General features: G+C 38.5%; 1 protein-coding gene across 13 annotated transcripts in view; it reads left to right on the top strand.

Moving 5' to 3' along the window:
• Positions 1-1,095: 1,095 nt before the first annotated feature.
• Positions 1,096-24,970, top strand: part of ZNF185 (zinc finger protein 185 with LIM domain) — a 396,414-nt gene continuing 372,539 nt past the window's right edge. For 10 of the 13 annotated variants that reach the window (XM_075572683.1, XM_075572693.1, XM_075572687.1 and 7 more), the window contains exon 1: positions 1,313-1,472. The gene's annotated coding sequence lies outside the window, so the exon portion shown is untranslated. Of the gene's footprint in view, positions 1,269-1,312; positions 1,473-24,970 lie in introns of those variants that run through there. The other 3 variants (XM_075572684.1, XM_075572694.1, XM_075572696.1) reach the window with 3 other exon arrangements.

Below are 24,970 nucleotides of genomic sequence, written 5' to 3' on the forward strand. Positions count from 1 at the left end.
ATTCCTATCCACTTTCTTTCAGATTGAATTAATTGATTAATTATTATACAATTTATTAATGTTTTATTTATACCAGTATTTGAACATAATGCTTTGTATGATTTTGATTTTAATTTTATACAGCATTAGGCTGTCATTTTAATATTGTTAACAATGTATGCAATATTTGCATGTCTGTATGTCCCTTCATGTAGTGAGCGATGTGATATAAACAGTCCTATAGTATAGCGAATCACCTAATTGATTTCAGCAGTGATAATTTATCTGACCTTAGGAATGATTGGCTGTTGATCTAGCTCTCTCCCTATATGAACTGGGACATTGTGCATGAACAGCACTCTTTGAAAAAGTCCTGGCTTGGACGAAACGCGTAAGAGTGTTCATGCTGTTGTACATTGCTGGTTACTAATAAACTTTTTTATATTCATACAACTGGCTGAGTGAAGGTGCTGTGAACCTCGGAAGCAATCTCCATTTTTTTTTCATCTAATCACAATATATAATATTAATAATAATAATAATAATTAATATTGTCATTTATTTGTGAAGCACCAACATATTGCGCAGCGTGGTACAATGGGATACAGAGTTAGGTATATTACATAAACAATTACAAACAAGTGAGGGCAAACATGCACAAACAGATACAAAGATTAATGAGAGCCCTGCCCATGAGAGCTTACACTCTACAGGGAGCTTACACTCTTGAGGGAGTGAGAAACAATGTTGAAAGAAGAAGGTAAATTACATATTTTGGGGGATACAAACAATATGTAATTAGCAAAGGAAACAATATGCCTTACATGTAATTACTGTATTAATAACAAGCTTCAATCAGAAATAAATATTGATGGATACTGAACTATGGAAACCCTTCTTATTTTCTATGGGGGCCAGCAACACACCTTCCCAGTGAGTGAGTCACAGTCATAAGCAAGTGTGCTCTTAGTTAGCTGCAAGTTCTTGCAAACTCCATGTATAAAGGTGTTCATTAGCTAAAAGTGGGCAAACTGGTTTGTGGCAAAAAAAATAAATAGGTGGCAGTGAGAGAACAATGCACAAAATGAAATGACAACCTGACCGTGGAGGAACTTCTTAAAAGTCAGGAGAAAAGTTGTCGTTTCCAGGATATCCAACTCAGCTATGACGCGAATGAAAGAAATGTAAGGAATGTGGCAACTATGCCCACTTACAGAAACAGAGAAAGAAAAGGACAGAGGAATTCACAAACCTGTTTGATCCCCTGAAGTGCAAAGCACACCTAGCAGGTAATCTCCTCCCTTTCTTGCAAACTGGGCTTGGCTTTTGAAAACACATTTTTTTCAGGCAGTGCTCAAACAGGTCACCTCTTGAGTCAGAATTCACCTTGACAGCTCGGAAGACAGATATCACAGACACACCTGCACTCCAGATCTCCAAGGAATAAGAAGTGAATTCTGCCTGCAAGAAGCTCATACCGGAGACTAGTGAAGGTATTAACTCCTCCAAATTAAGTTTATATTCTTCTATTTATTTACCAGTGATAACTAGTTCCAACCTGCTGTATACCTGAGTTTATCTATGTATTATCTACTTCATTTCTGTCTAATGTTATGTGAACACTAACTCCAGATGTATTTGTACAATGGATTATATTCTGATGAACAACTGACTTCAATATATGTTTCTTAAAATTAATCATGCTTGATTTTAAAAAAACAAGCAAATTTGTTTTTATGAAGTGCATAGATTTCTGTTTGTATCTGTAAGATAAAATAATAAGATAATAAGATATTAGACAGGCACTGAAGCCAAAAAAAGTGTATATATACATACATGCATACATATATACATACACATACATACATATATATATATATATATATATATAGATATACAGATAACATTCCAAGAGACACTGTTTTTAAGTATACCTTTTGCTTGCTTCATTCATTGTAACATCGCCGGAAGAAGAGATCAGTGTATCTCGAAAGCTCGCACAAATAAAAGCATTTCGTTAGCCACAGAACGGTATCATCTATTTATTTTTTGATTATATATATATATATATATATATATACAGTGGTTGACAAATCACCAAAAAATCTACTCGCCACACAAAAAAATCTACTCGCCACCAAGTACCAAACGTGTGCTGCTTGGGCCAATATTTACTCGCCCGGGGGTTAAATCCACTCGCCCGGGGCGAGCAAATGTATAGGTTTGTCGAACACTGTATATATATATATTATATATATATATACAGTGTTCGACAAACCTATACATTTGCTCGCCCCGGGCGAGTGGATTTAACCCCCGGGCGAGTAAATATTGGCCCAAGCAGCACACGTTTGGTACTAGGTGGCGAGTAGATTTTTTTGTGTGGCGAGTAGATTTTTTGGTGATTTGTCAACCACTGTATATATATATATTTCAGATACATTTTGCTTTTGCTTGTTGCATTTTTTATTATGGTGTCTAGAAAGAATAGATAGTTGTCTTCCCCTATTTTGTACATTGATGGTTCAATATAACAAGGGGTCCTCCATTTGTTCTGGAATGAATTTTGTTACAAATCATTATTATTTCAAGAAAATATTCACAATACAAGGGAATTAAGTATTATATATTTTCGAATGAGGGCTGTACATTACATTTTGTTATGGAGCTTGTGCAGGACTTTAGTAATTAAATATCTTAAACTTAAATAATTAACTTTAGCTATAGATTCGAACAGATTCATGTTGTATTCATATACATTTTTTGTGCTCACATTCATAGCTGGTAAAGTTTACTTTGAAGCTGTTACAGTATGTTATGCTGAAACTTAAAATCTTGAGATGTCCTAGAAAATATAAATTAGCAATACAATGTACTCCCACAAGAAACTACATTGATTTTTGTGATTACATACTAACTAATCTGTGGTTTTCATGTGAACTATTAAGCGGATAGGGAATTATTGCTTTTAGGCCAGGTTCTATTATAGCTGACCTTCACTCAGTTGCTGCTAAAAGGCCTCCTTTTACACATTGAAGGAGAATGGGAACAGTTTGTCGACTTTTTCAGCACCATCTTCAGCAAAGAAAAAATAATCCAATCGAGAGTAACAATGTTTTCTTCTTTGATAAACTACCTGTACAGTATGTGCAATTTATTAACAGTATTGACAATGTTTTGCAGGTCAGAAGCTGTGATAAAAAAAATCCCTTAAGAGTTTCTTCATTTGTTTTTAAATTGACCATCTGATTTTATCAGACAGTTTAATGCTAAATTTGTATAAATTCTGTTTTACAATTCGCTTGCTAATCTGGAAACATAGCTGCGTGAATTACAAAATCTTTATTCTTGGGTAATGATCAAATATTACCAAATGCTCCCATTATGACAATGTTTATACAAAGATTATTGTTATATCTTCATTGAAATGCATACTATTGCTTTGTAAAAAAAGAACAAAGCCTTTCATCTTTTGTTTAAACAAATTACTATTATATTTGCACAGGTAACTGAAATACAATGTGATAACTTTTATATTAAAGAACTGAATGGATATTTTCTATAGTTATGATGATAGTGCAGTATTTTGGCAGTTGTACAACATTGTTTTGATTGTAGGAGCTCTGAAAACCAACTTTCAAAGATTCAAGAATTCCCTAAAGTATAAGATACCTGATGAAAATATATCCTTTGAAGCTGTACAGTGTTAGTAGCCTTATAATTGCTATGCAGACTGCAGTAGGTTTTATTGGTCCAACATGACAAACTATACAGTAGTTATGAGCATAGGGTTGCGTCGGTCTTGTCTGGCTTTAAATCACTTGAACAGGTTCAGTCAGTCCAGATTTTTCATGCGGGATGGAAACATTTGAAATAGAGCTTTGACTGAAGCGTTTTTTGGTGCCACCAAATAACAAATCCTAAAACAGTTCCAGTTTAAAAAAAACCTGAGATGGTTTTAAAGTCTGTACTTGGTTGACATGTTTTAATAAAATAGAGTCAGGTAATGTTACTTGTATACAAGGTTGGCTTCTGATGGTCCTGAGTTGTCAAGTAAGGCCATGTTTTGAAACTGGAATGTACACAAAATGCCAATGACCCCTTTTTAATTAAGTCACTTTTGAAGGAAGGATCTTTGAGATCTTGAAAACTCATGTTAAGTAGCTCTTGGGATTTTTTTTCATGTTGCACCAATAAATCACAACCTGCAGCAAAGTTTACCTGAAGCTATCTATTTTATCGAATTATTTCTAAAACGTTCAACCTCCTGAGTATATGTTTAAAATATGCATTCTCAGACAATGTTGATTTCTAAGATATGCTGCTTAGCCACATTTTCTATTATCTTGTCAGCTATTAGCTCTTTCTCTAAGGAGTGAATATTTACAGTACTTGCATCAAGTAAGTTGATGTGCATTAATTTATTTATTTATAACAACATTTATGTAGCACTCTTATCCAGGTAGCATGTAGTGAGGATGTGCTGCTGAACTCATCACTTCACTCTACTCTTCATCCCAAACCCCATAGATTTCATGCATACAGTAGCAGAATATTTATCCTCAATATGCCTATTGTAGTCACAAACTACAGTAGATATGCATGGTCTCTAGCACAATCAAGGTGAATGTGTGTTTAGATATGAATGCTGTTGTAATTAAAATCTTAATCTATTTAAAAATTGAAGTTTTATAACATTTCAAGGTCTAACTAGTTTTAAATCTGTGGTACCTCCCAATCATCTACTTTTAGAACAAATATTTACACTACTGCAAGTTGTAAAAAAATATACCGGTTTTGCCTGATTATAAGGTGAGGTTTTTTTTTCAATAAAGTTAAGGTGAAAAGTACATACTCACCTTATAATCGAGCCCGTCCACTTTGTGAGCTAATCAGCAGTCGGATGTATAAGGTAGGAGGTTGAAACGGAGGAAGCTGCACCTTGGGAGCCTGAAACAGCCATGTTGCTTGAGGCAGGAAGCTGAAACAGAGACAGAGACAGAGACACACACACACACACACACCAACCAGCTGGAAAGAAAAAAGTTTACACACTGTGTGTGTGAACTTTTTTCTTTTCAGCTACTACTGAAATTAGGGGGTTACCTTAGCCTTGTTAGATATATACAGACATACAGACATTAGGTGCTGGCCCATTTGTCTGGAGCATATGACTGAGCCATGGTTTTGTAGCTTGGCTTGGATTTTGCCTTTTGGTGCACGCCCATCCCTACTACACATTCAATGTTACAGGTATAATAGGCTCCTACCCCAAATAGCTTGCAATTTAACTGTGATAACTGAGGCACAAAGAGGTAGAATTGCTGGCCAAAGTGACAAGTAGAGCTCACACTGGGATTCAAACCAGTTTTCCCCAATTTAAAGGCAATGTACACCTTCAGTCCATCACTGGCCAAACTGCAGACTTGAAATATATTTGTTCAATTGACAATGTCATGCAGTATGTGTCTGAATGCATGGCATTTCTGTGTTCCAATGTACCCAAAACTGAACCACTGAACTGGAATCACTGCTCTAGCATAATATTTTAGTATTTACATATATTTAGCTACTGTTATCATTTCATCTTCTGACATTCTTTAAAAAATGTATTTATACTGTAATGTTTATGGTGTTATCATTCTCACCAGGGGACACAGGCTAAATATGCATAACGATATTATACTGAAATCCAATCTTACTCAGATTTATATAAATGGTAACTGAAATACTGTTTTGCATTTTTCCCCACTTAAAGAATATTATAGCACAGGCAACCTAATACTCAGAAAATACATATCATGTTGTCAATATGAATATTTACTGATTTAACTTTGTGATATTTATTACGTAACAAGTATACAGTATCGTATATTATAACACAGAAAAGACAGACACCGCAATCAACTATTATATAAATTAAATCTAAAGCCATGCTGCAAAATTATGGAAGTTCGTATCAAGATCATAACATCCATTATTAGGAGAAAAAGTTTGCGGATGGTCCACTTGACGTGTTTCGTCATCAATGGACTTCTTCCCGGAGTGATATTTCTGTGTGCTCTTTACTGGGTTTTTGTTTCTCTGTGTATGTATATCTTATGTTATGTTCAATAAGTGGGTTTGCGAAGTAAAGAGTGATACACTGTGCATGTCATTACCCAGAATCCCTGGCTGCAGTGGAAGCACTGTTTACTAAGCAATAATGGGGAAAGACAGGGTTGCAGACTTGTCTGAGACATGTGAATGCATCCCAATTGTACGGTGGAGGGGTTTTGTCACTTTTTTTTTTTTTTTAACCCACCATAACTTTTTTTAATATCTGGTTCAATAACAACAATTTTCAAGTAAAACAATTTTACTTTTTTTGTGTATAGTTACCCTTGAAAATTTCACACAGTAGTGCAGTACACTTCAACATCTAGTTGGCCAATGCTTAATTTATAAAATGGGTTCCTAATTTTAAATATATGATACAGCTAGGATGCTGAGTAGGAATATGCATGTGAGTTGCAATAACAATGTTTGAAACAGACCCAATCAGCAGTCTCTTTCGGCAAGAATACAGTTAAAGTATAATGAAAAGAGATAACATAATTATTTATATTAGTACTGTAATTGCAGAAGTATGTTCTAAATCTTGAATGTGCCTAGGAAGTTGGGGTCCAGAGTTACCGGTTCCCCAATAAATGTATCTGGGAATCATGCCTGATTCTCGGATGCATGTAGGCACATTGTCCCGGCAATACCTCCCCTTGAAAACATAAGTGCGACTCACCACTAGGGCGCCCTGCTTCAGCACAACTCGGAAAGGAGAATGAGGCACAGGGATAAATGAGTCTCTTGAGGTGAGGGAATCCCTATGTTAAGAGGGGTACCCCAGCTAGTACCAAGGTGACCCTCAAACAGTACATGGTTTGTAGGTACCCAACCGTCATAAGGTTGGGGGGACTATGAGAGTCCAACCTGAGTTATAGGGAAAGTATGGGGGGACATCATGTACACAGAAATAAAAAGAGTACACTTTTCCATTTTCTGTTCGCTGTACCCAGAGACTCAGTGTATTAAAATATATTTTTAATATATACAGTTGTGTGAAAAAGAAAGTACACCCTCTTTGAATTCTATGGTTTTACATATCAGGACATACAGCCGCGGCCCCTTTTAACCTCCTACATACCCGTAAAAATTCGGGATGTTCACTGTTTGCCATGGAGTTTCCCGCGCGTCAGCCGCATTGATCAGACAGCGCTAATGGCGCTTAACATTGAAAGCGCCCGCGGCGCCCAAAACGGCCCGCATCTGCCCGCGATTTTAAAAATCGCGGGGAAATGGCCACAGGAGGTTAAAGGCGGCCGCCACTGTAATAACAATCATCTGTTCCTTAGCAGGTCTTAAAATTAGGTAAATACAACCTCAGATGAACAACAACACATGACATTTACACTGTCATGATTTATTTAACAAAAATAAAGCCAAAATGGAGAAGCCATGTGTGAAAAACGAAGTACACCTTATTATTCAATAGCTTGTAGAACCACCTTTAGCAGCAATAACTTGACGTAATCGTTTTCTGTATGACTTTATCAGTCTCTCACATCGTTGTGGAGGAATTTTGGCCCACTCTTCTTTATAACGTTGCTTCAGTTCATTGAGGTTTGTGGGCATTTGTTTATGCACAGCTCTCTTAAGGTCCAGCCACAGCATTTCAATCGGGTTGAAGTCTGGACTTTGACTGGGCCATTGCAACACCTTGATTATTTTCTTTTTCAGCCATTGTGTTGTAGATTTGCTGGTGTGCTTGGGATCATTGTCCTGTTGCATGACCCAATTTTGGCCAAGCTTTAGCTGTCGGACAGATGGCCTCAAATTTGACTCTAGAATACTTTGGTATACAGAGGAGTTCATGATCGACTAAATAACTGCAAGGTTCCCAGGTCCTGTGGCTGCAAAACAAGCCCAAAATCATCACCACTCCACCACCGTGCTTGACAGTTGGTATGAGGTGTTTCTGCTGACATGCTGTGTTTTTGGTTTTCCCCAAATGTGGCGCTGTGCATTATGGCCAAACATCTCCACTTTGGTCTCGTCTGTCCAAAGAACATTGTTCCAGAAGTCTTGTGGTTTGTTCAGATGCAACTTTGCAAATCTAAGCCATGCTTCCATGTTCTTTTTAGAGAGAAGAGGCTTTCTCCTGGCAACCCTTCCAAAAAAACTATACTCGTTCAATCTTTTTCTAATTGTACTGTCATGAACTTTAACATTTAACACGCTAACTGAGGCCTGTAGAGTCTGAGATGTAACTCTTGGGTATTTTGCAATTTCTCTGAGCATTGGGGTGAATTTGCTGGGATGTCCACTCCTGTGAAGATTGGCAACTGTCTTGAATGTTCTCCACTTTTTAATAATCTTTCTCACTGTAGAATGATGGACTTTAAATTGTTTGGAAATGGCCTTCTAACCCTTCCCAGATTGATGGTCAGCAACAATTGCTTCTCCAAGATCATTGCTGATGTCTTTCCTCCTTGGCATTGTGTTAACACACACATGAATGTTCCAGACCAGAAAACTGCTAAAACTTTGGCTTTTATAGAGGTGGTCACACTTGCTGATGATCAATTAATCAAGGTCATTTGATTAGCAGCACCTGTCTGCTACTTAGCATCTTAATTCCTATGGAAGCAGTAAGGGTGTACTTAGTTTTTCACACATACAGTAGCTTCCCATTTTGGCTTTATTTTTGTTAAATGAATAATGATACAGTGTAATATGTCATGTGTTGTTGTTCATCTGAGGTTGTATTTACCTAATTTTAAGACCTGCTAAGGAACACATGATTGTTATTATGTCCTGATATGTAAAACCGTAGAATTCAAAGAGGGTGTACTTTCTTTTTCACATGACTGTACAACAAAAAACAAACAAAGATGCCCAAAGCTACTTCCAATGTGACAAAAATACACAGTGCAATACCTATATAATCTCTTGAAAAAGGGTCACTTAGTTAAACCCTTTGGCCAAAGCATCTTAAGCCTGCTGCCACTTCAAGGCATGCCCGTTAGCAGGTCCTAACACACCCTGAGTTAAAATTCTTAATTACCTGTATAATTACAGGAAGAATTAAGTGTCAGCAGGCTTAAGACGCGATGGCCAAAGGGTTAAACTAAATAACTCTTTTTCAATAGAATATATAGGTATTGCACTGTGTTTTTTTGTCACATTGGAAGTAGCTTTGGGCATCTTCGTTTGTTTTTTGTTGTGTACATTTAGCCACGTCCATTAGCACTCCTTTTGACACACACACATATATATATAGTTATACGTTACCGTTCCAAGGATTGGTAAATAAGAGACAGCACTTAATGTTGAAAATCAACTAGGGTTTCTGGATGTATTTTTGCTATCACTAATACACTTTGATTTTCAACATTGAGTGCTGTCTCTTGTTTTCCAATCCTTGGAACGGTAACGTATAACTACATTCTCTATATGGGACGTGCACCTGTGGCTTAACAGCACCTATTGGAGTGCCAACTGCCTTATCTGACTATATATATATATATATACACACTATATATATATATACACTATATATACACTATTACTACACTTAGTAGTAATGAAAAAATTGTATTTGAACAGCAGGCACAATCACCAACGTTTCGGTCCTAGGGACAGGACCTTTATCTTTATATATATATATATCTATATATATATATATAGATATATATATATATACACATATATATATATATAGATATATATATATATAAAGATAAAGGTCCTGTCCCTAGGACCGAAACGTTGGTGATTGTGCCTGCTGTTCAAATACAATTTTTTCATTACTACTAAGTGTGCTGTCTCTTCCTTGCTGCGTGTACTTCGGATTCCCTGGACTCCATGGTCTGCCTGGTAAGGAGCCTTTCATTATATATATTATACATATATACACTGTATATATATATATATATATATATATATATATATATATATATATATATATGTGTGTGTGTGTGTGTGTGTGTCAAAAGGAGTGGGACGTGGCTAAATGTATACAACAAAAAACAAACGAAGATGCCCAAAGATACTTCCAATGTGACAAAAAAACACAGTGCAATACCTATATATTCTATTGAAAAAGGGTCATTTAGTTTAACCCTTTGGCCAACACGTCTTAAGCTTGCTGCCACTTAATTCTTAAATATATAGAAGCAGACCGGACAGCCAATCAGTGTGTGGAAACTTTCTTATATATTATTATATTATATATATATAATGTGGTAATGTTTAGGGTTACTCAGAGCTTGTTGTGTATCTGTATATTTTTAATATGTTTAAACATTCGGAACCGATGTCCAAACAGCCAGCCCATGCAAACCCATAGGCACCGGTATGTCTGCTGGACATCGGAGTTCAAAGCAGCCAGAGGATGCCCAGAAGTGTGAACAGCGTTTGGTTAGCGGGGAAAGGCGGAGTACTGGTTCCGGAGATCAATGGCAGTCCTCCGGGATGCCACTTGTCTGCCAGATCTAGGGGCATCTGCCCAGCGGGTGGCATTGTGACAGCTGGGGGGATATGTGGCAGGCTTGCGCATGTCCCTTGGTTATTTCAAATTTCCAGCTGACCTGTCTTTTCTTCCCGGCTTGGTTCTGATTGGCTGCTTAAGAAAGTTTCCACACACTGATTGGCTGTCCGGTCTGCTTCTATTTTATGAATGAAGCAGGGAATACTGTAAGAAGCCGTAAACCAATCGGATTGTGTGTGCCCCTTGAGTCAGAGCCGAAAGAGTGCGGGCGGGCTTTTCAAAGTTGCTTTGTTCGGAATAGCAAGGCAACCGGCTTCAATTTCAAGCCTGAAAAGCCTGTCCACCAGAGATTAAGTCCCGACTTTTGCGCCCAAGTTCTCAGAAACGAACGTAGCGATCGTGAATGGGATTTCATGTCGATTTTAGTTCCAGGAGATCCAGGCTGACTCACGGTCAGGAGGGACCACGTTTTTAAAAACTAATGTAGCGGTCACGGCTGGGATATCATGCGGATTTGAGTTCCAGAAGATTCCGGGCCACGCCCGGTCAGCGTAAAACTCTCCCATAGAGTTCCCTGCATCTAGGAAAGTCTAGTTTTCGACCCCAGTCCCCCAGTAAGTCTGTCTTTTTGTCTGTATTTTAGTTTTCTCTGTGTGTATGCGAATTTATGCAGAATAAATTACAATTTGTTTCTCTACCTTGTTTTGCTCAGTGAATGATCCTAGTAAAAAGATGTAAATAACCTGGTCTCCCGTGACACTTATCTCCCTTCCTCTTACGAATTTAGTAAGAACAAAATTTTGAGTCTTTCATATATTTGTATGTATATTTTTGGTTAAATAGCTTCAACCATTTATGCAGCGTTTTGCAGAACAGACATTGGAATATATGTAAACATTAGGAATAAGGAATTCCTCCCCCAAAGAGCTTTGGTCTAAGTAGTACTGTATGTAGGGAGATTTACAGAGACAGTAAGAGTAGCTGCATGTGTAGCAGTTGTGTTGCTTGACCAAGGTGGTGAAAAAAAATATTTGGAGCAATGATTTAAATCTGATAAAAAATATATAATTAACAATGACAATATTAATAGTGCCCAGAGGGAACTAAAGGGTTTGCTTGGAAGCGCTAGGGAATATGAAGGACACAGAAGATCCAAGATCTGGGGCAGTGAGAGAAAAAGTTTCAAGTACAGGAGAAACAGGAAGGGGTACTGAGCAGAGTGCAAATGACCAGCAGGATGAAGAAAGTAATTAAGGAAGTAACATAATTTAGACCCATCGATTACAACTCACCGATGCAGGCAGTGATATTTTTTGATTGTATAATAAGTATTTCCTAAATTATATTTGTTGATGCATGTTAAAAAAAAAAAAAAAAAGTTAAGTAAAGATGAAAATATTTATTTATTTTGCTCCCAAATCTCCCTTTTAGTGCGACTTCATCATAATATGAGTTTGATGTTGTGATCTTAATAAGGTTGCTAAAAGGAAGTATTAATGATTATTTCAGAATATTAATAGGACCATCCCCAAAATGAATTAATTGCACTAATATAAATTATGGGTTAAATGGGTATCGGACTAGCACTTATTTTAAACCAAATCAAATGAGTAAAAGAATAGTTCAATGATGGTAATTCTTAATGTTTCCATGTCACCACATGCTTTGACTGGTTTATAGTATATTTTTGAACTCTAGTTTTGTAATTAAGGCTTTTTTGAAGAAGACTACAACAATAAACATATATAAACCAAAATTGTGTATTACAGTAATAACCCATTACATGCATTCAATCCAACTAAAATGTCAAATACATATTTAGTTAATACTGTATTGTTTATGTAACATACTTTTCAGAAGGATTGTTTCACTTAAACTTTTATATTTTTCATCTTGATCACCTGCCGCTTAGCAAAAATGGCGAGTAGATTAATGTGTTAAACATATACCGTATTGTGTATTTGGTTAAAAACGGCTTTATAATTCAACTCTGATCAATACACCATTGGCATTGCTCATGCATTATTTGATCGGTTAAAAAGTCCACAGCAACAGCCGAATACAGTACATTGTCTATTCCGTCGTATTTGCTATTGTGCTTTTTGGACTTACAGAAATACATTTGTCATGGTTCAGTTAAGATGTAGCTGCTGGCAAAAACTAAACCACAGTTTGCTGGGAAAGCTGAAACCTTGCAAATTGCTATCACAGCTAAATTAAAATGGGATACACCTTTCAAAACCTAAGGGGAGTTCTGAGCAGGTTCCATTGTTGGTAACGGTGCATTATTACCATTCTATCTCCTCGTGCATTACAATTGCCACCGCCATAAACCCTGAAAATGTGCCCTTGTATTCTCCAACGTCTTAGCGTGAAAATACACCGTCTGCCGACTCAGGACGACTTCCAACCTCCGGAGGATTTACCCCACTCTTATAGCGCTGATGATCTGGGAAAACAAAATGGCGGACGAGCTCGGGAGAAGACAGTAATTGAGTCAGACAACCAGTGAAGCTTTGTCAAAAACTGTTCTCTCATTTATTGAAGGGTATACAGCCAGTTTATATAGCAAACTTGAGCATAGAAAAAACACACATATGAGAACATACTTCCCCTTTTACTTCACAGTCTGTACTTCAGCAAAATGACAGTTAGACAGTTTATGGTCTGGGAAAGGGGCTCAATACCGAGTTAGGAGGCCGTTAAGGAAATGGCAGTATGTTGTGAAATGCATTGTTGTGTAACTTATGCCCAATATGGCTGAAGACAAGTTCCTGTTTTCTACAGGGCAAAATAAGTTTGAACAAATACAGTTCAGCTAGCGATAAGTAAGTGACAGGTCAGGTCACATTCTCAGACTGCCTGGACAGCACAATTACGTATGGCATATGGCATGTGATTAGTTCCTGAGACTTAAACGTTAGTACAGAATAGTTATAGAAAAATGGTTATCCAGCAATCAAAATGGAGTCCCCCCTTATATACACATTTTCAATCCCCCCTTTTGTCATGACTAAATGACAATTAACCTCTAGGATATGGGGGTCTCGTATTGGATTTGAATATTATCATAATCCATCAAAGGTATCTGGACTCTAGTGGCAGTAGGTCCAGAGTCATGTATCATATTTGGGAAACTGTGAATGGGGGCATTAACGTCCAGTGATGCATATGTGTGATCAATTGACTTACCAAAAGGCATAATCATTTTACATAAAGATAAACACATAAATTTATAACATGAAATAATAACAACTAATACTACAAATATGCAAACGATAAATATCAGTCCCATAACAATTCTCTTTCCCTTATTTTGTCGTGGGTCCATAACCTAACAACTACTATATTGTTTTTGATATTGTTGACATATTTTGTCGTACTGAAATAGTGGTGCAGGTTTTGGGGGCCCGAAGAAAATAAAAAAATATATATATATATATATATATATATATGGCCACAGGAGTTCTTGTTTGTAGAGAGATATATATCGGTGTGGCTGGTATGATATCTTTTCTGTTTACCAGGTTGACTATTACTACAAAAACTATTACCAATTTCTAAATTACTATTCATACTGCTCTTCTGTAACTATTAGCACATTATGGCGGCTAAAACTTGTGAAAATTGGTGGGGGCTAATTTCTACCGGGAGCGATTGCACAAATATCCATCTTGCACGCATCTTTCATACTGCATTTATTCAGAATGGCAAAACAGAAAAATGGCTGCTATGGTAAAAAATGGCTGACTTATGATCCTTTCCTTGTGGCTGACACACGCCTCTGGGTGACCTCCCACTTTCCTCATAGCCTCATATCCAATCTTCTTAGTCCCCTCTTATTCTTTAGAGACAGTCTATTTAAAGAACAGTTAACCATTGCATAGTCCTGCTGGACCAGGAGATTGTCCAATTGTGCCTTGTCATTCTTTTTCGGCCATTATATCGGCACAGTTGATTTCTTCTCGGTCTCTTCTTCTGGGGGACTGCTGACATCACCGAAAAGAGGCATAGCGTCGGTGGGGGTGCAACGCACTTCTGGATCAAAGTTTACTGCATATGACACATACATAGAGAGTGATGAGTAGGACAGACACACACACAAAAGCATCCAATAGCTTCGCTTCCAGAGAACTAATCCAACCACCAAGTCCCAACAAATCCCATCCGTCATCTCTACCTTTAAACACTGGACTATTTTCCCCAAATAACATAAACTATTCTAGTTGCAGGGTAATGTTCTATCTGTCCTCCTATCACAGAGTCAATAACTTCCCTAGGGCAAACTCTTATTTCTACACCCTTCGTAACCAATTTCCTATAGATGGTTCTACAAATGTCTTATTTCATATTGATTTTTTCTCAAGGGGTTAAATATAACACTCATTTTTCCTGGGGTGCAACCTATTGAATATAGATAGTATATTGGATTATATTATACATAAAATATGGGCTTTGTTTACTAGGATTCCATTGTGTGACAAAAGGTGTGCATATATGCTATACACAAATCAATAAAAACAAAATAACGATTACTAAACAAAATATACCTGTTCCTACCCTATCGTATTTGTGTGCACACTTATTTACACAAACCTAATAGACTATACATTTATAATTAAAATAACAAAACCTGTAAAGAAAAAAGATTATTAAAAAGTTCAAAGTTCATATGTTGAGGCCTGGAATTTTGGCTGTGTCTCTAGGCTTTTCCACTTTGGATACGGTGCAGATTGAAGCAACTGTGGGTGGTGCTGGGATAAGTTTCATATGCGTAACGTGGATCCAAAAAGAGACCTCTGCCACTTTATTTGCTGTAGTGGTGATGAGTAGTACTTTTAATAGTAGTAGTAGCGCCTTTTCATCTGGGATGAAGAACGTTCTTGCGTAGGAAATGCTTGACCATTAACCCATCTCTCGTAGGTGCACTTTCAACTTTGACATGTGCCTAGAGAGACTCAAAAATATATCAGTTGCATACAATACTTACTAATTGTTTTACTACACAGTCACTGTGGTCTTGACTTTGCTACAATATAAATTCATTCAAATTGGTGCCTCAGCTATTGCCAAACCAAAAGAAAAAAAAAATGACTAAAATAATTCTGTATAGAACTCCAAACTAATTACTTGTAATATAATTTCTTTGAAAAGTGCCGAGCACACTGCCAACCTTAAAAGGCACTCAGCATTATTCTTAAAAATAAATAAATGATAATTTCAGATTTCGTTCATCCCGGGCACTAACCCATCTAACTTCTGGGCATAGACAGCTATATGATAAACAGCAATAATACCCCTCCTTTGTTCACATAATTTTATATATGAACAATATTACAGAAAGGATAACAGCATTCAAAACATAACTAACTATTGTTGTTTGGTCTGTAGCTAAACTAACTTGAATCCTTTGGGTATAAAATTTGCATTAAAAACACTGAAAACACTACTGAATATAAATATAAGCAACTATTGTCTTCTGACAGAAACATCCTGTAATATAAGAAATTATAGACACAGATTTAAAACTTTTTTTTTTTCTCGGATTGGAACAAGCTTGAAATAGCTTTCTGGGCATCCTGCCAAAACCTTGGAACAAAATAGATAAGAAAAACACCAGTATTATTGCTGTTTATCATATAGCTGTCTATGCCCAGAAGTTAGATGGGTTAGTGCCCGGGATGAACGAAATCTGAAATTATCATTTATTTATTTTTAAGAATAATGCTGAGTGCCTTTTAAGGTTGGCAGTGTGCTCGGCACTTTTCAAAGAAATTATATTACAAGTAATTAGTTTGGAGTTCTATACAGAATTATTTTAGTCATTTTTTTTTTAGCGTTGTTTGACAGACCTGCATAAAACTGTGCCACAGTGTCAGTATCTGATTCTGATTCATCCTGTGACTTTTCCCTGTCCCATGAACGGTCCCTGACAGGGGTTAATTCCTGCCTAGAGTCCGTCTCTTCCCCATCCGTACCGATCTGCCTGGCAGGCATATCAATAGGGAGTGGTCTAGGGAGCCTATTGCTTCGGGTTCCCCATGAAGCCATAAGAACTTCTTTATCGGAGACTGCCTCAGAGCCTGTGACCGAGGAAAGGTTAAGGGATCAGGGTTTTTTTTTTTTTTTTTTTAGAACAGGGACACTGGGGTAAATTGGGGCTACCTATGGAAATGGTAATTGTCCCGATGCCATAGGGGCAGGGGGCAAATATGCATTTTGAGAGTTATATATATATATAAAGAAAAATTCAGTTGACAGCACTTAAAAGATGCAATTTTGACACAGGCTGCAGCGCATTCCGTATCAGTTTTAATAATGCTAAAATCAACCTCTGCTTCAGCACAATCCTGTGTGTCAGCTAACAATGATTCATATTCGCGTTTTTTTAGCAGTGCGAATCAAATCGTTCCTAGTAGTATTTTTAGGTATGAAAACAGATGATTGCGGTGTAACTAGGACAGGTTTGGCATTACTATGTGCGGGAGTTAATGTTACAGCACATGAATCAGTCAATACCTCTTTAAATTCCTCAGCTAGTTCCCTTACAGAAGCACAAAAATCCTTAACTCTATGATTGCTGGCTCCTGCAGATGACTCAGACGTCACAGAACCTGCTGAAGCAGTGGTTTCTTTAAGTTTCCTTAAAGGCAATTGGTTACGGGGTGATGGTATATCGGAATGAGACGAATCTGAAGTATCGTCTTCCCATTCACTCTCCCTGGAGACAGGGGGTGAAACGAGAGATGAAACTTTTGTGGAGCTTACGGCATTGGGAAGCTTTCTGTTTGGGCTTTCTTTACAGGACGACTTATGATGCTCAGATTCAGATAGGTGTGCCACCTCTGATTCTGCATCGTCTCTCAACTCCACATAGGTGGGTAGAGAGGGCTGTGGGCAAATGCCATTACTCTCCTCCCTGCGTACGGATGCAGGAGGTTTGGGGTGATGACTTGCAGCATAGTGTGATAACGCTGCCAACATGTTAGGATCAAAACTTGGAAAATAGTGGCACAGGTGTGATAGGACTATACGGGGGTATTTGTAACATCACAGAAGGCGGCGGTGTTGGGGGTAAAATATCTGGAGGAAAAAACTCCTGTGGGGGTGCATTAGGGGCTTGGGAATACATTGTAGTGAGATTATCAGGCGGGGGTGGCCAAATTGGCTCCTCAAATTTTGGGTTATTATATATATATACCAATTAGCACAATTGCAGTTTAATCAATAATCTCCATTGTGATTTTAGCAACTTCTGACATTTTATTTAGATTCTGTACTGTTTTATTGACTAGTTTCCAGTCTGGATTTAAGTACAGTACTATAATATTTACTTATGATCATCGCCACAATTTACTTCAATCGGTACATTTTTCAATTGGTTTGTCACTCTGAAGCAGAGTGGTTCACACATAATACTGAAGCCGTTGCAGAGAATACTCAAAACTGTCCAAATGTAAGGCCTAAAAAGAATTACATTTACAGGATTATTGAATTCAACTCGCATCGGTTTGTTTTCATTGTTTTTGCTGTTGTAAATATTTGATTTACCATTTTTATAAATTGCACAGATTGAACCGTGCCTTAACCGCCATCTAATACCTAAGGGTAGAAAGCATGATAAACAGATGACTAAATATGCCCACCAATGTATGTTTTAGTTACTATAACAAAATTTTATCTATTGAGCTAGGTGAAGTTAAAAAAACCTACATAGAACAGCCATTAGTCAGAGTCCAGTACTGAACAATGTTTGAAAAAATCGAGTAAAGTCAAACATTGATATTCATGTAATGCCATAATGTAATTTCACAAGAATGAGGCATGTGAACAAAATATTTGGTTTGTACTCTATTTAATAAGTAGGTCTCCTCTGTGTTTCATACCACAGCAGGTTACTCCTTATTCCATAGTGGCCAGACTGTTTTTAGTAACTATTTAGATTCCAGACAGATTTAAGATGTTGATCGTTCTATATCTGCCTTGAGGTGCAATGGATTATAGATCATTGGATATTCATTGGTCCTTCACTTAGTACTAATAAGAATGAGGATATTAGTCATTAAGGAGCATTAGCAACGACTTTGAGGCAATAAGATTGTCTTGATAACGGTGAATGTAAACACATAAATGAAAGACTGAAAAGGACAGTCTGTCATTCACAGAAAGTGCATTTGTGGTGCACACCACACTGATTTTTATTATTTTATAGTGAATAAATTCTAGTGAAACAAACAGTGAATAAGTGAAAAAGTATAAAAACTCATTAAAATCTAACACGTGGTACCTAGATCAAGAATTATTGCTGCATTTAGTAAATCGCCATTAATCATACTGTTAAACACAATTTAACATTATTTGTCCATTGAAAATTAATATAGTCATGTACTACTAAAGTTATCTGTAGTGTGATGTCTGATGACCTTATACTGATTATATTGTCAGCATATAAAAATCATCTTGATGTCTGATTCCTGTAATGCCCAAGACACCAAAATATCCCAAAGCAGCATTTGTAAGTTCAAAATTCCAATATCAATTTAGCCACAATGATTGACACATCCTAGATTAACAGGTTAATGACAGTGATGGAGTTCGTAGTATAGCTAAACTCAAATATGAAAAAGCTGCTTGTTAGAAGCAGCGCAGTTCCAACATCACTGCCAAGATTTACTTTGGACTCACTCACTCTAATGACAATGATGTGAAAATAACCTGTAACCTGTATGACCTGCAAAGTAACCATATATAGTCCTGTGCAAAAATAGATTCCACTAGGAAAGCTGTGTATGCATGTCACACCACAATGTATGCTAAATCACAATATAAGCAAGTAGGTGACAATTGATTGGAGTCCCTTTTCTAGCTTTGCTCAAATATGTAGAAAAAGCTGCTTACTAGAGGCAGCGCAGTTCCAACTTCACTGCCAAGTTGTTCTTTAAACTTACTGACTCTAGTGATAGTGATAGTAGCGCATTAGTGGCTCACAGATGCCCACACAGTATATTAGAATCCATTGCAGGTACAGTAGAGGCAACGTTTATTCTAACATTTGCCGTAAACTAGCCAGGTTACATTCTGGGTATGTGCTGTGTATGTGCTGGGTATGTTCTGGGCTAGTTTGAGGCACGTTTAAGGCATTTCTGCATTGACTAACGACCCATAGGATTAACACAGCAAGGATCCCTGGCATTCCAATTCAAATTTCAAAATTCCAATTCAGTTTGAATGGGACTGCCAGGGACCCCCGCTGTTAATCTGATAGGCCATTAATCAATGCAGAAATGCTGGGGCTAGTTTAAGGAAAGTTTAAGGCGTGTATTCAGAATGTACCTGGGTGTTTCCTGGGTTTTTTGGGGAATTGCCACTGGTTTTTGTTCGAATAAGAGTTGCCTCTACTGTACTTAGCTGTATGATGGTATTCTAAATCAGCATATGCAGCTTGGGGTATAATGGCGACGGCAGTCAACAGATCGGCGGCACCACGTGATGTGACGTCCCACGTCACGACGCCCTACGCGTTTCTCTCCAGGCGGAGCTTCGTCAGGGGCATGTGAATGTAGGGAACAGCCCCCTTTACTGCGTCTATATAGTAGCCACTGATTGCAAATAATGAACGCAGCTCCAGGCTCCCAATTTATATGTAATCATGCTCTAATGTTAAAGGTCGCCTAGATTGGAGGTGCACATTTTGGGTTGCTATCTCGCATTGTTGTTATACAGTGGCGGCCGCCTTTAGCCTCCTGCGGCCTTTAAAAATCGCGGGTAAATCGCGGGCTGATGGGGGCCGTTTTTGGCCGTTTTCGGCGCCTCTAGGCATTTCTATTGTTTAGCGCTAAGCGCTTTCATTGTCTCGCGCTGTTAGCGCTATCAGCTGATTTCCGCGCGGAGAAGGCCCGTGAGAGTCGGATAACATCCCCGCATTTTTCCGGGTAAGTCGGTGGATAGGAGGGGCCACCGCAGTAGCTACCATTGGTATGTTAATTTGTTCTGTACTCAAAACAGGAGATGACAGATATACAATGGTATATTCATTACATCTCTACCAAAGTGAAAGACTTTTTAGACTTGTTGTTAAAACACTATAAACTTATAAACACTATTATTCTATTATTTGTGAATAAAGAATTATAAAGATAATTAAATAAAAATAAATATAGTTACACTGCACTATATACATGTGTATAAAACACTGACTAGTCTCATTATGTCCAATTTTTGTGGGCTCAAGTGTGATTGACGAGATCAAAAATGTACACATCAAGCTTTAAACCCACTACTTGATGTTCATAAAGTAATGACAGTCCAATTATGACTTAGATACATATATTGATATTGGTCATAAGTTTGTGTCATTAAGCATGTTATTTGTATGTAAAGGTGAATAGATACTATACAGTAGAATTATTTTGAATCTTTCACAAGATAGCATGCAATAATTAAATAAAGGGAGTAAATGTAAATCCCTCATTTAAGACTCTTGGATATAGGGTTTTAAGGCGATATACCGTAGAGACTGCGATTATTCTAACACAAACCAGTGGCATTCACCAAAAAGACCCAAGAATAGCCTGAATACATGTCTTAAACGTGCCTTAAACTAGCCCCAGCATTTCTGCATTGATTAATGGCCTATCAGATTAACAGCGGGGGTCCCTGGCAGTCACATGCAAACTGAATTGGACTGCCAGGACCCCTGCTGTGTTAATCCTACGGGTCGTTAGTCAATGCAGAAATGCCTTAAACGTGCCTCAAACTAGCCCAGAACACAACCAGCACATACCCTGAATGTAACCAGGCTAGTTTAAAGCAAGCGTTAGGCCTTGCCCCTGCAGCCTACTACAGCGCCCGCTGTGGCGGACGCTGCACGGATGAGAGCACTCCCCTCAACGGCGCCGGGCCCGCTGCGAGGGGGGGCCGCAGCGCTGGGGCGAGAGTTGATCCTCATCTCAATAAATTTGAGAGCAGGACTCGCGACGAGCGATAAGGCACGCCCTCCGGCGGTTCAGCCAATGAGGGCGAACCTGCCGGGTGACGTCATGGCTGCGCCCCCGTCACTCCCCCGCCACGCTCCCCCCGGTCTCTCTTCCTGCAGTGAGCTGCAGAACGGGGAATCGGCTGCACGCGCCGCTAATTTCGCAGGCGCGCGTTGCAGCGGAGTTACCGGGGCCTTAGCCTTAGGATAATTGTGGCCTCGTCTGTATCCATTCGGCTTCACGTCTAAGGAGCTTTTGGTCAATGTCACCACCCCGCATGTTATTCTTCAAGTTGTCTATCCCAAAGAATCTAAGACATTTGAGGTCCGCATTATGTGCCGAGTTCACATGGCGTGTCACTGGTGTATTTGCTTTGTTAATGACAGAGTTAACATGCTCCAGTATACGTCGTCTTAATTCTCTGATTGTTTTGCCTACATATCTTAGGCCGCATGCACAACTAATGAGATAAATGACATTAAAGCTTTTGCAATTGATAAAATGTCTTATCTCAAATTGTTTGGTTGTAACTGCGTTATCAAAGGTTTTTGTAGATTGTATATATTGGCACGCCTTACAGCATTTACATGGATAACATCTTTTAAGTGGAGATGATAACCATGTTTTGGGTGATCGCTTTTGGTGGTGGCTATGTAACGGTGAATGTCAGTGTAGTATTATTCTGAACCAGCAAGCAACTGGTATATGGATGGTAATGCATTACATTAACGTATTACAAAGGAGCAGGCTTATGAGAGTGATTTGTCTGGGTGAAATTAGGCCCATTTAAATATCCCCTGCGTTTCATACATCTGACAGTAGCATGTAGCATAATAACAAAAAACATGGAATACCAGCATGCATCCTAATAGTTTATTCTCACAATGTGGTGTGTTCTGAGGTCAATCCATGGTCCTATCAGCAGTCTGGCACTATTTATTTATTTGTATTTATAAAATGTTTAACCAGGAAGTAATACATTGAGAGTTACCTTTAGTTTTCAAGTACGTCCTGGGCATAGAGTTAAGATGACAAATAATAAATGGTACACCCGCAGCAAAGGGAGTGAGTCCGGAGTGTGGTGTTAAGCGTTGCCAGGCCAGATATAAGTAACGTAGACAATACTTGCCGGTACCGGGTATAGGAGTAGAATAGTGATTGACTTGCCGAGGTCAGGGAGCGGATAGATGAGGAAGGTTGGAGTCCAAACCGTGATCATGGGATGCCAGAGAATACGTAGTCCAAGGAGAGCCGAAGTCGAGAGCCAAAGGGGGTAGTCGTACGAGCCGTGTCAAAACCTGTAGTAACCGAGAGTACACAGAACACATCCATACAGAGACTATGTCGAGCGATGAGTGAGAGCTCAGAGATGCTAGATAAGGCTGGGCTGATCAATCAGGATGGAGGCGGGTCAGGAGGACTGCAGGGAGCCTCTCTGGATAGGTATGGCTGATACAACCCAGGTGAGCACTGGTAGCACTCTGATTACACCCGTGCGGTGTACGGGTGGGGAGCCTCATAGCAGGAGTGGAAGTAGAAGAGTGAATGCTGGGTGTGCGCTCTTTAAGCTGTATGTGCACGCGAGCAGTGTTGGAGGAGGACACACGTGTGCGTGCGGGACGGAGGACCCGCGCCTGCCACTTAGAAGGAGTGGGGTAAGCGGAGGTTGCGCTGCGCGCCCTCAGTCTCCCTGAGGGTAGTCTGTGTGTTGCGCGGACGGTGCTGAGAAATCAGATTCCTAACACAAATACAATTACATAAGTGAACAGGGTATACATTATATACAAGACAGTGCATTCACACTATGCTTCCACCACAGCAACACCCGATTCTTTCTATTTCTTATACAACTTCAGACCTCTGGGAATGTTTTTCATGTAATTGCCAGACAGGTAGATTAGTGAGATTTGGTACCTGGCACATGAAAGTTAATTTAATATAACATACCATTGTGTGACCTCTTCAGAAATATTCCTTGAGGTAACTGTAACTGATAATGCATAACCTGGCAGTAATTTTCTTGAATGAATGTTGCCTTTCATTCTCTCTCCTCCAGCCCAGATTTCTTTAGCCTCTTGAGTGCATTTTAAATTCCTTCTCTAAAGTTGACTGAGTAGCTATTTGTTTTCTTTAATTTCAAGGTAGCCTCAATATAACCTATTAAAGTAACATAATGATTATAATTATTATATTATTATTTATTTTAATTGCTTACTGGTGTGTGTGTATACAACATTGTTTAAATAGAGTACAAATGGGAGGGAGCAATCCAAATCCAAAGAACTTGTAGTTGCTATGATTAATTTATCTAAGGTCACATCAAGTAGGTTTTCAACTGAGGATATCTGGTACATGATGTAGTTCCTTATAGTCAATGAGCCACTCCTCTATCGAAATGACTAATGAAAGATATCCGTGTTTACATTAACTTAGTGATGTCAAGGAGCCTGAACCACATTTAAATGATGTCAAATACAAATAATACCTTCCACTATAGCATACAGTACTACTTACTCAGAGCTAAATGAAAACATTGCTGTACTATACCATCTAGTTATCGATGACCCATAGATACTACATAAACCAGTTCCTTTTTAATAAAGCTAAGTAATTTATCCAAAAAAAAGACAGCTCACTGCACTCCAAGGGTCAGATCCACAAAGCTCCATTAAGTCATGCAAATAACATGACCATATCTAAAGAGAGTCTAATGGGTATCCACACAGCTAATTATATGCAAAAACAGTGGCCATTGGTTATATCATTGGAATGGGCTTAACGCCATTTTAGCAAACAGAAGGAGCGGTGCACTGAGGTGAGTAGGTAAGACCAAAACGCAGCTCTAACAAAAACACAGAAACTCCTCCGGCAAGAGGCAAAAGCAAAGCACAGCCGCCGATAGAAAACGAAGGAAAGCTGGTGAAGTGACTAGAAGAACTTTATTCGCACAGTGTACTGGCGGATCCTCTAACAAAAACAGCTATTTATTGAAAAAATGGACAAACATCACAATACTAGAAACCTCTGATGCGTTTCATCCCACAAGGGACAGCAGAATTCCCCAGATGAAGTCCTAGCAACAGGACGAAACGCATAGGGTGGAGGCTTTTGATCACTTCTATCGCATCCCCTATCCCAAATTCAAGTATTTAGCATATTTCCCTCCTGAATATATTCATACTCCTTGGATATTACCCCCAGCACTTCGGTTGTAATCTCGGGTGAGTGACGTCATCGCTGCAGTCTCACGGTACCAGAGGAGGAACCAGGGAGCTCAGGAAGGCAGCTGCAAACGGAGGAAGCTTACCACTAAGCATTTTAGCGTCCCACGTGGGGAGGAAGCAGACCACAACTCCAGGCAGCAGGACAGAGAGGATTTTATATCCAATATGCCTAAAACTTCTGCTACTTTGTAAGTAGCGATCTACTTTTGCGCAGTGACAAATACAAAAACGTACTTCACTATATTTTGTCTCTGTAATGGGTATTC

The sequence above is a fragment of the Ascaphus truei genome, chromosome 16 (genome assembly GCF_040206685.1).
Source record: "Ascaphus truei isolate aAscTru1 chromosome 16, aAscTru1.hap1, whole genome shotgun sequence".
Taxonomy (NCBI): domain Eukaryota; kingdom Metazoa; phylum Chordata; class Amphibia; order Anura; family Ascaphidae; genus Ascaphus; species Ascaphus truei.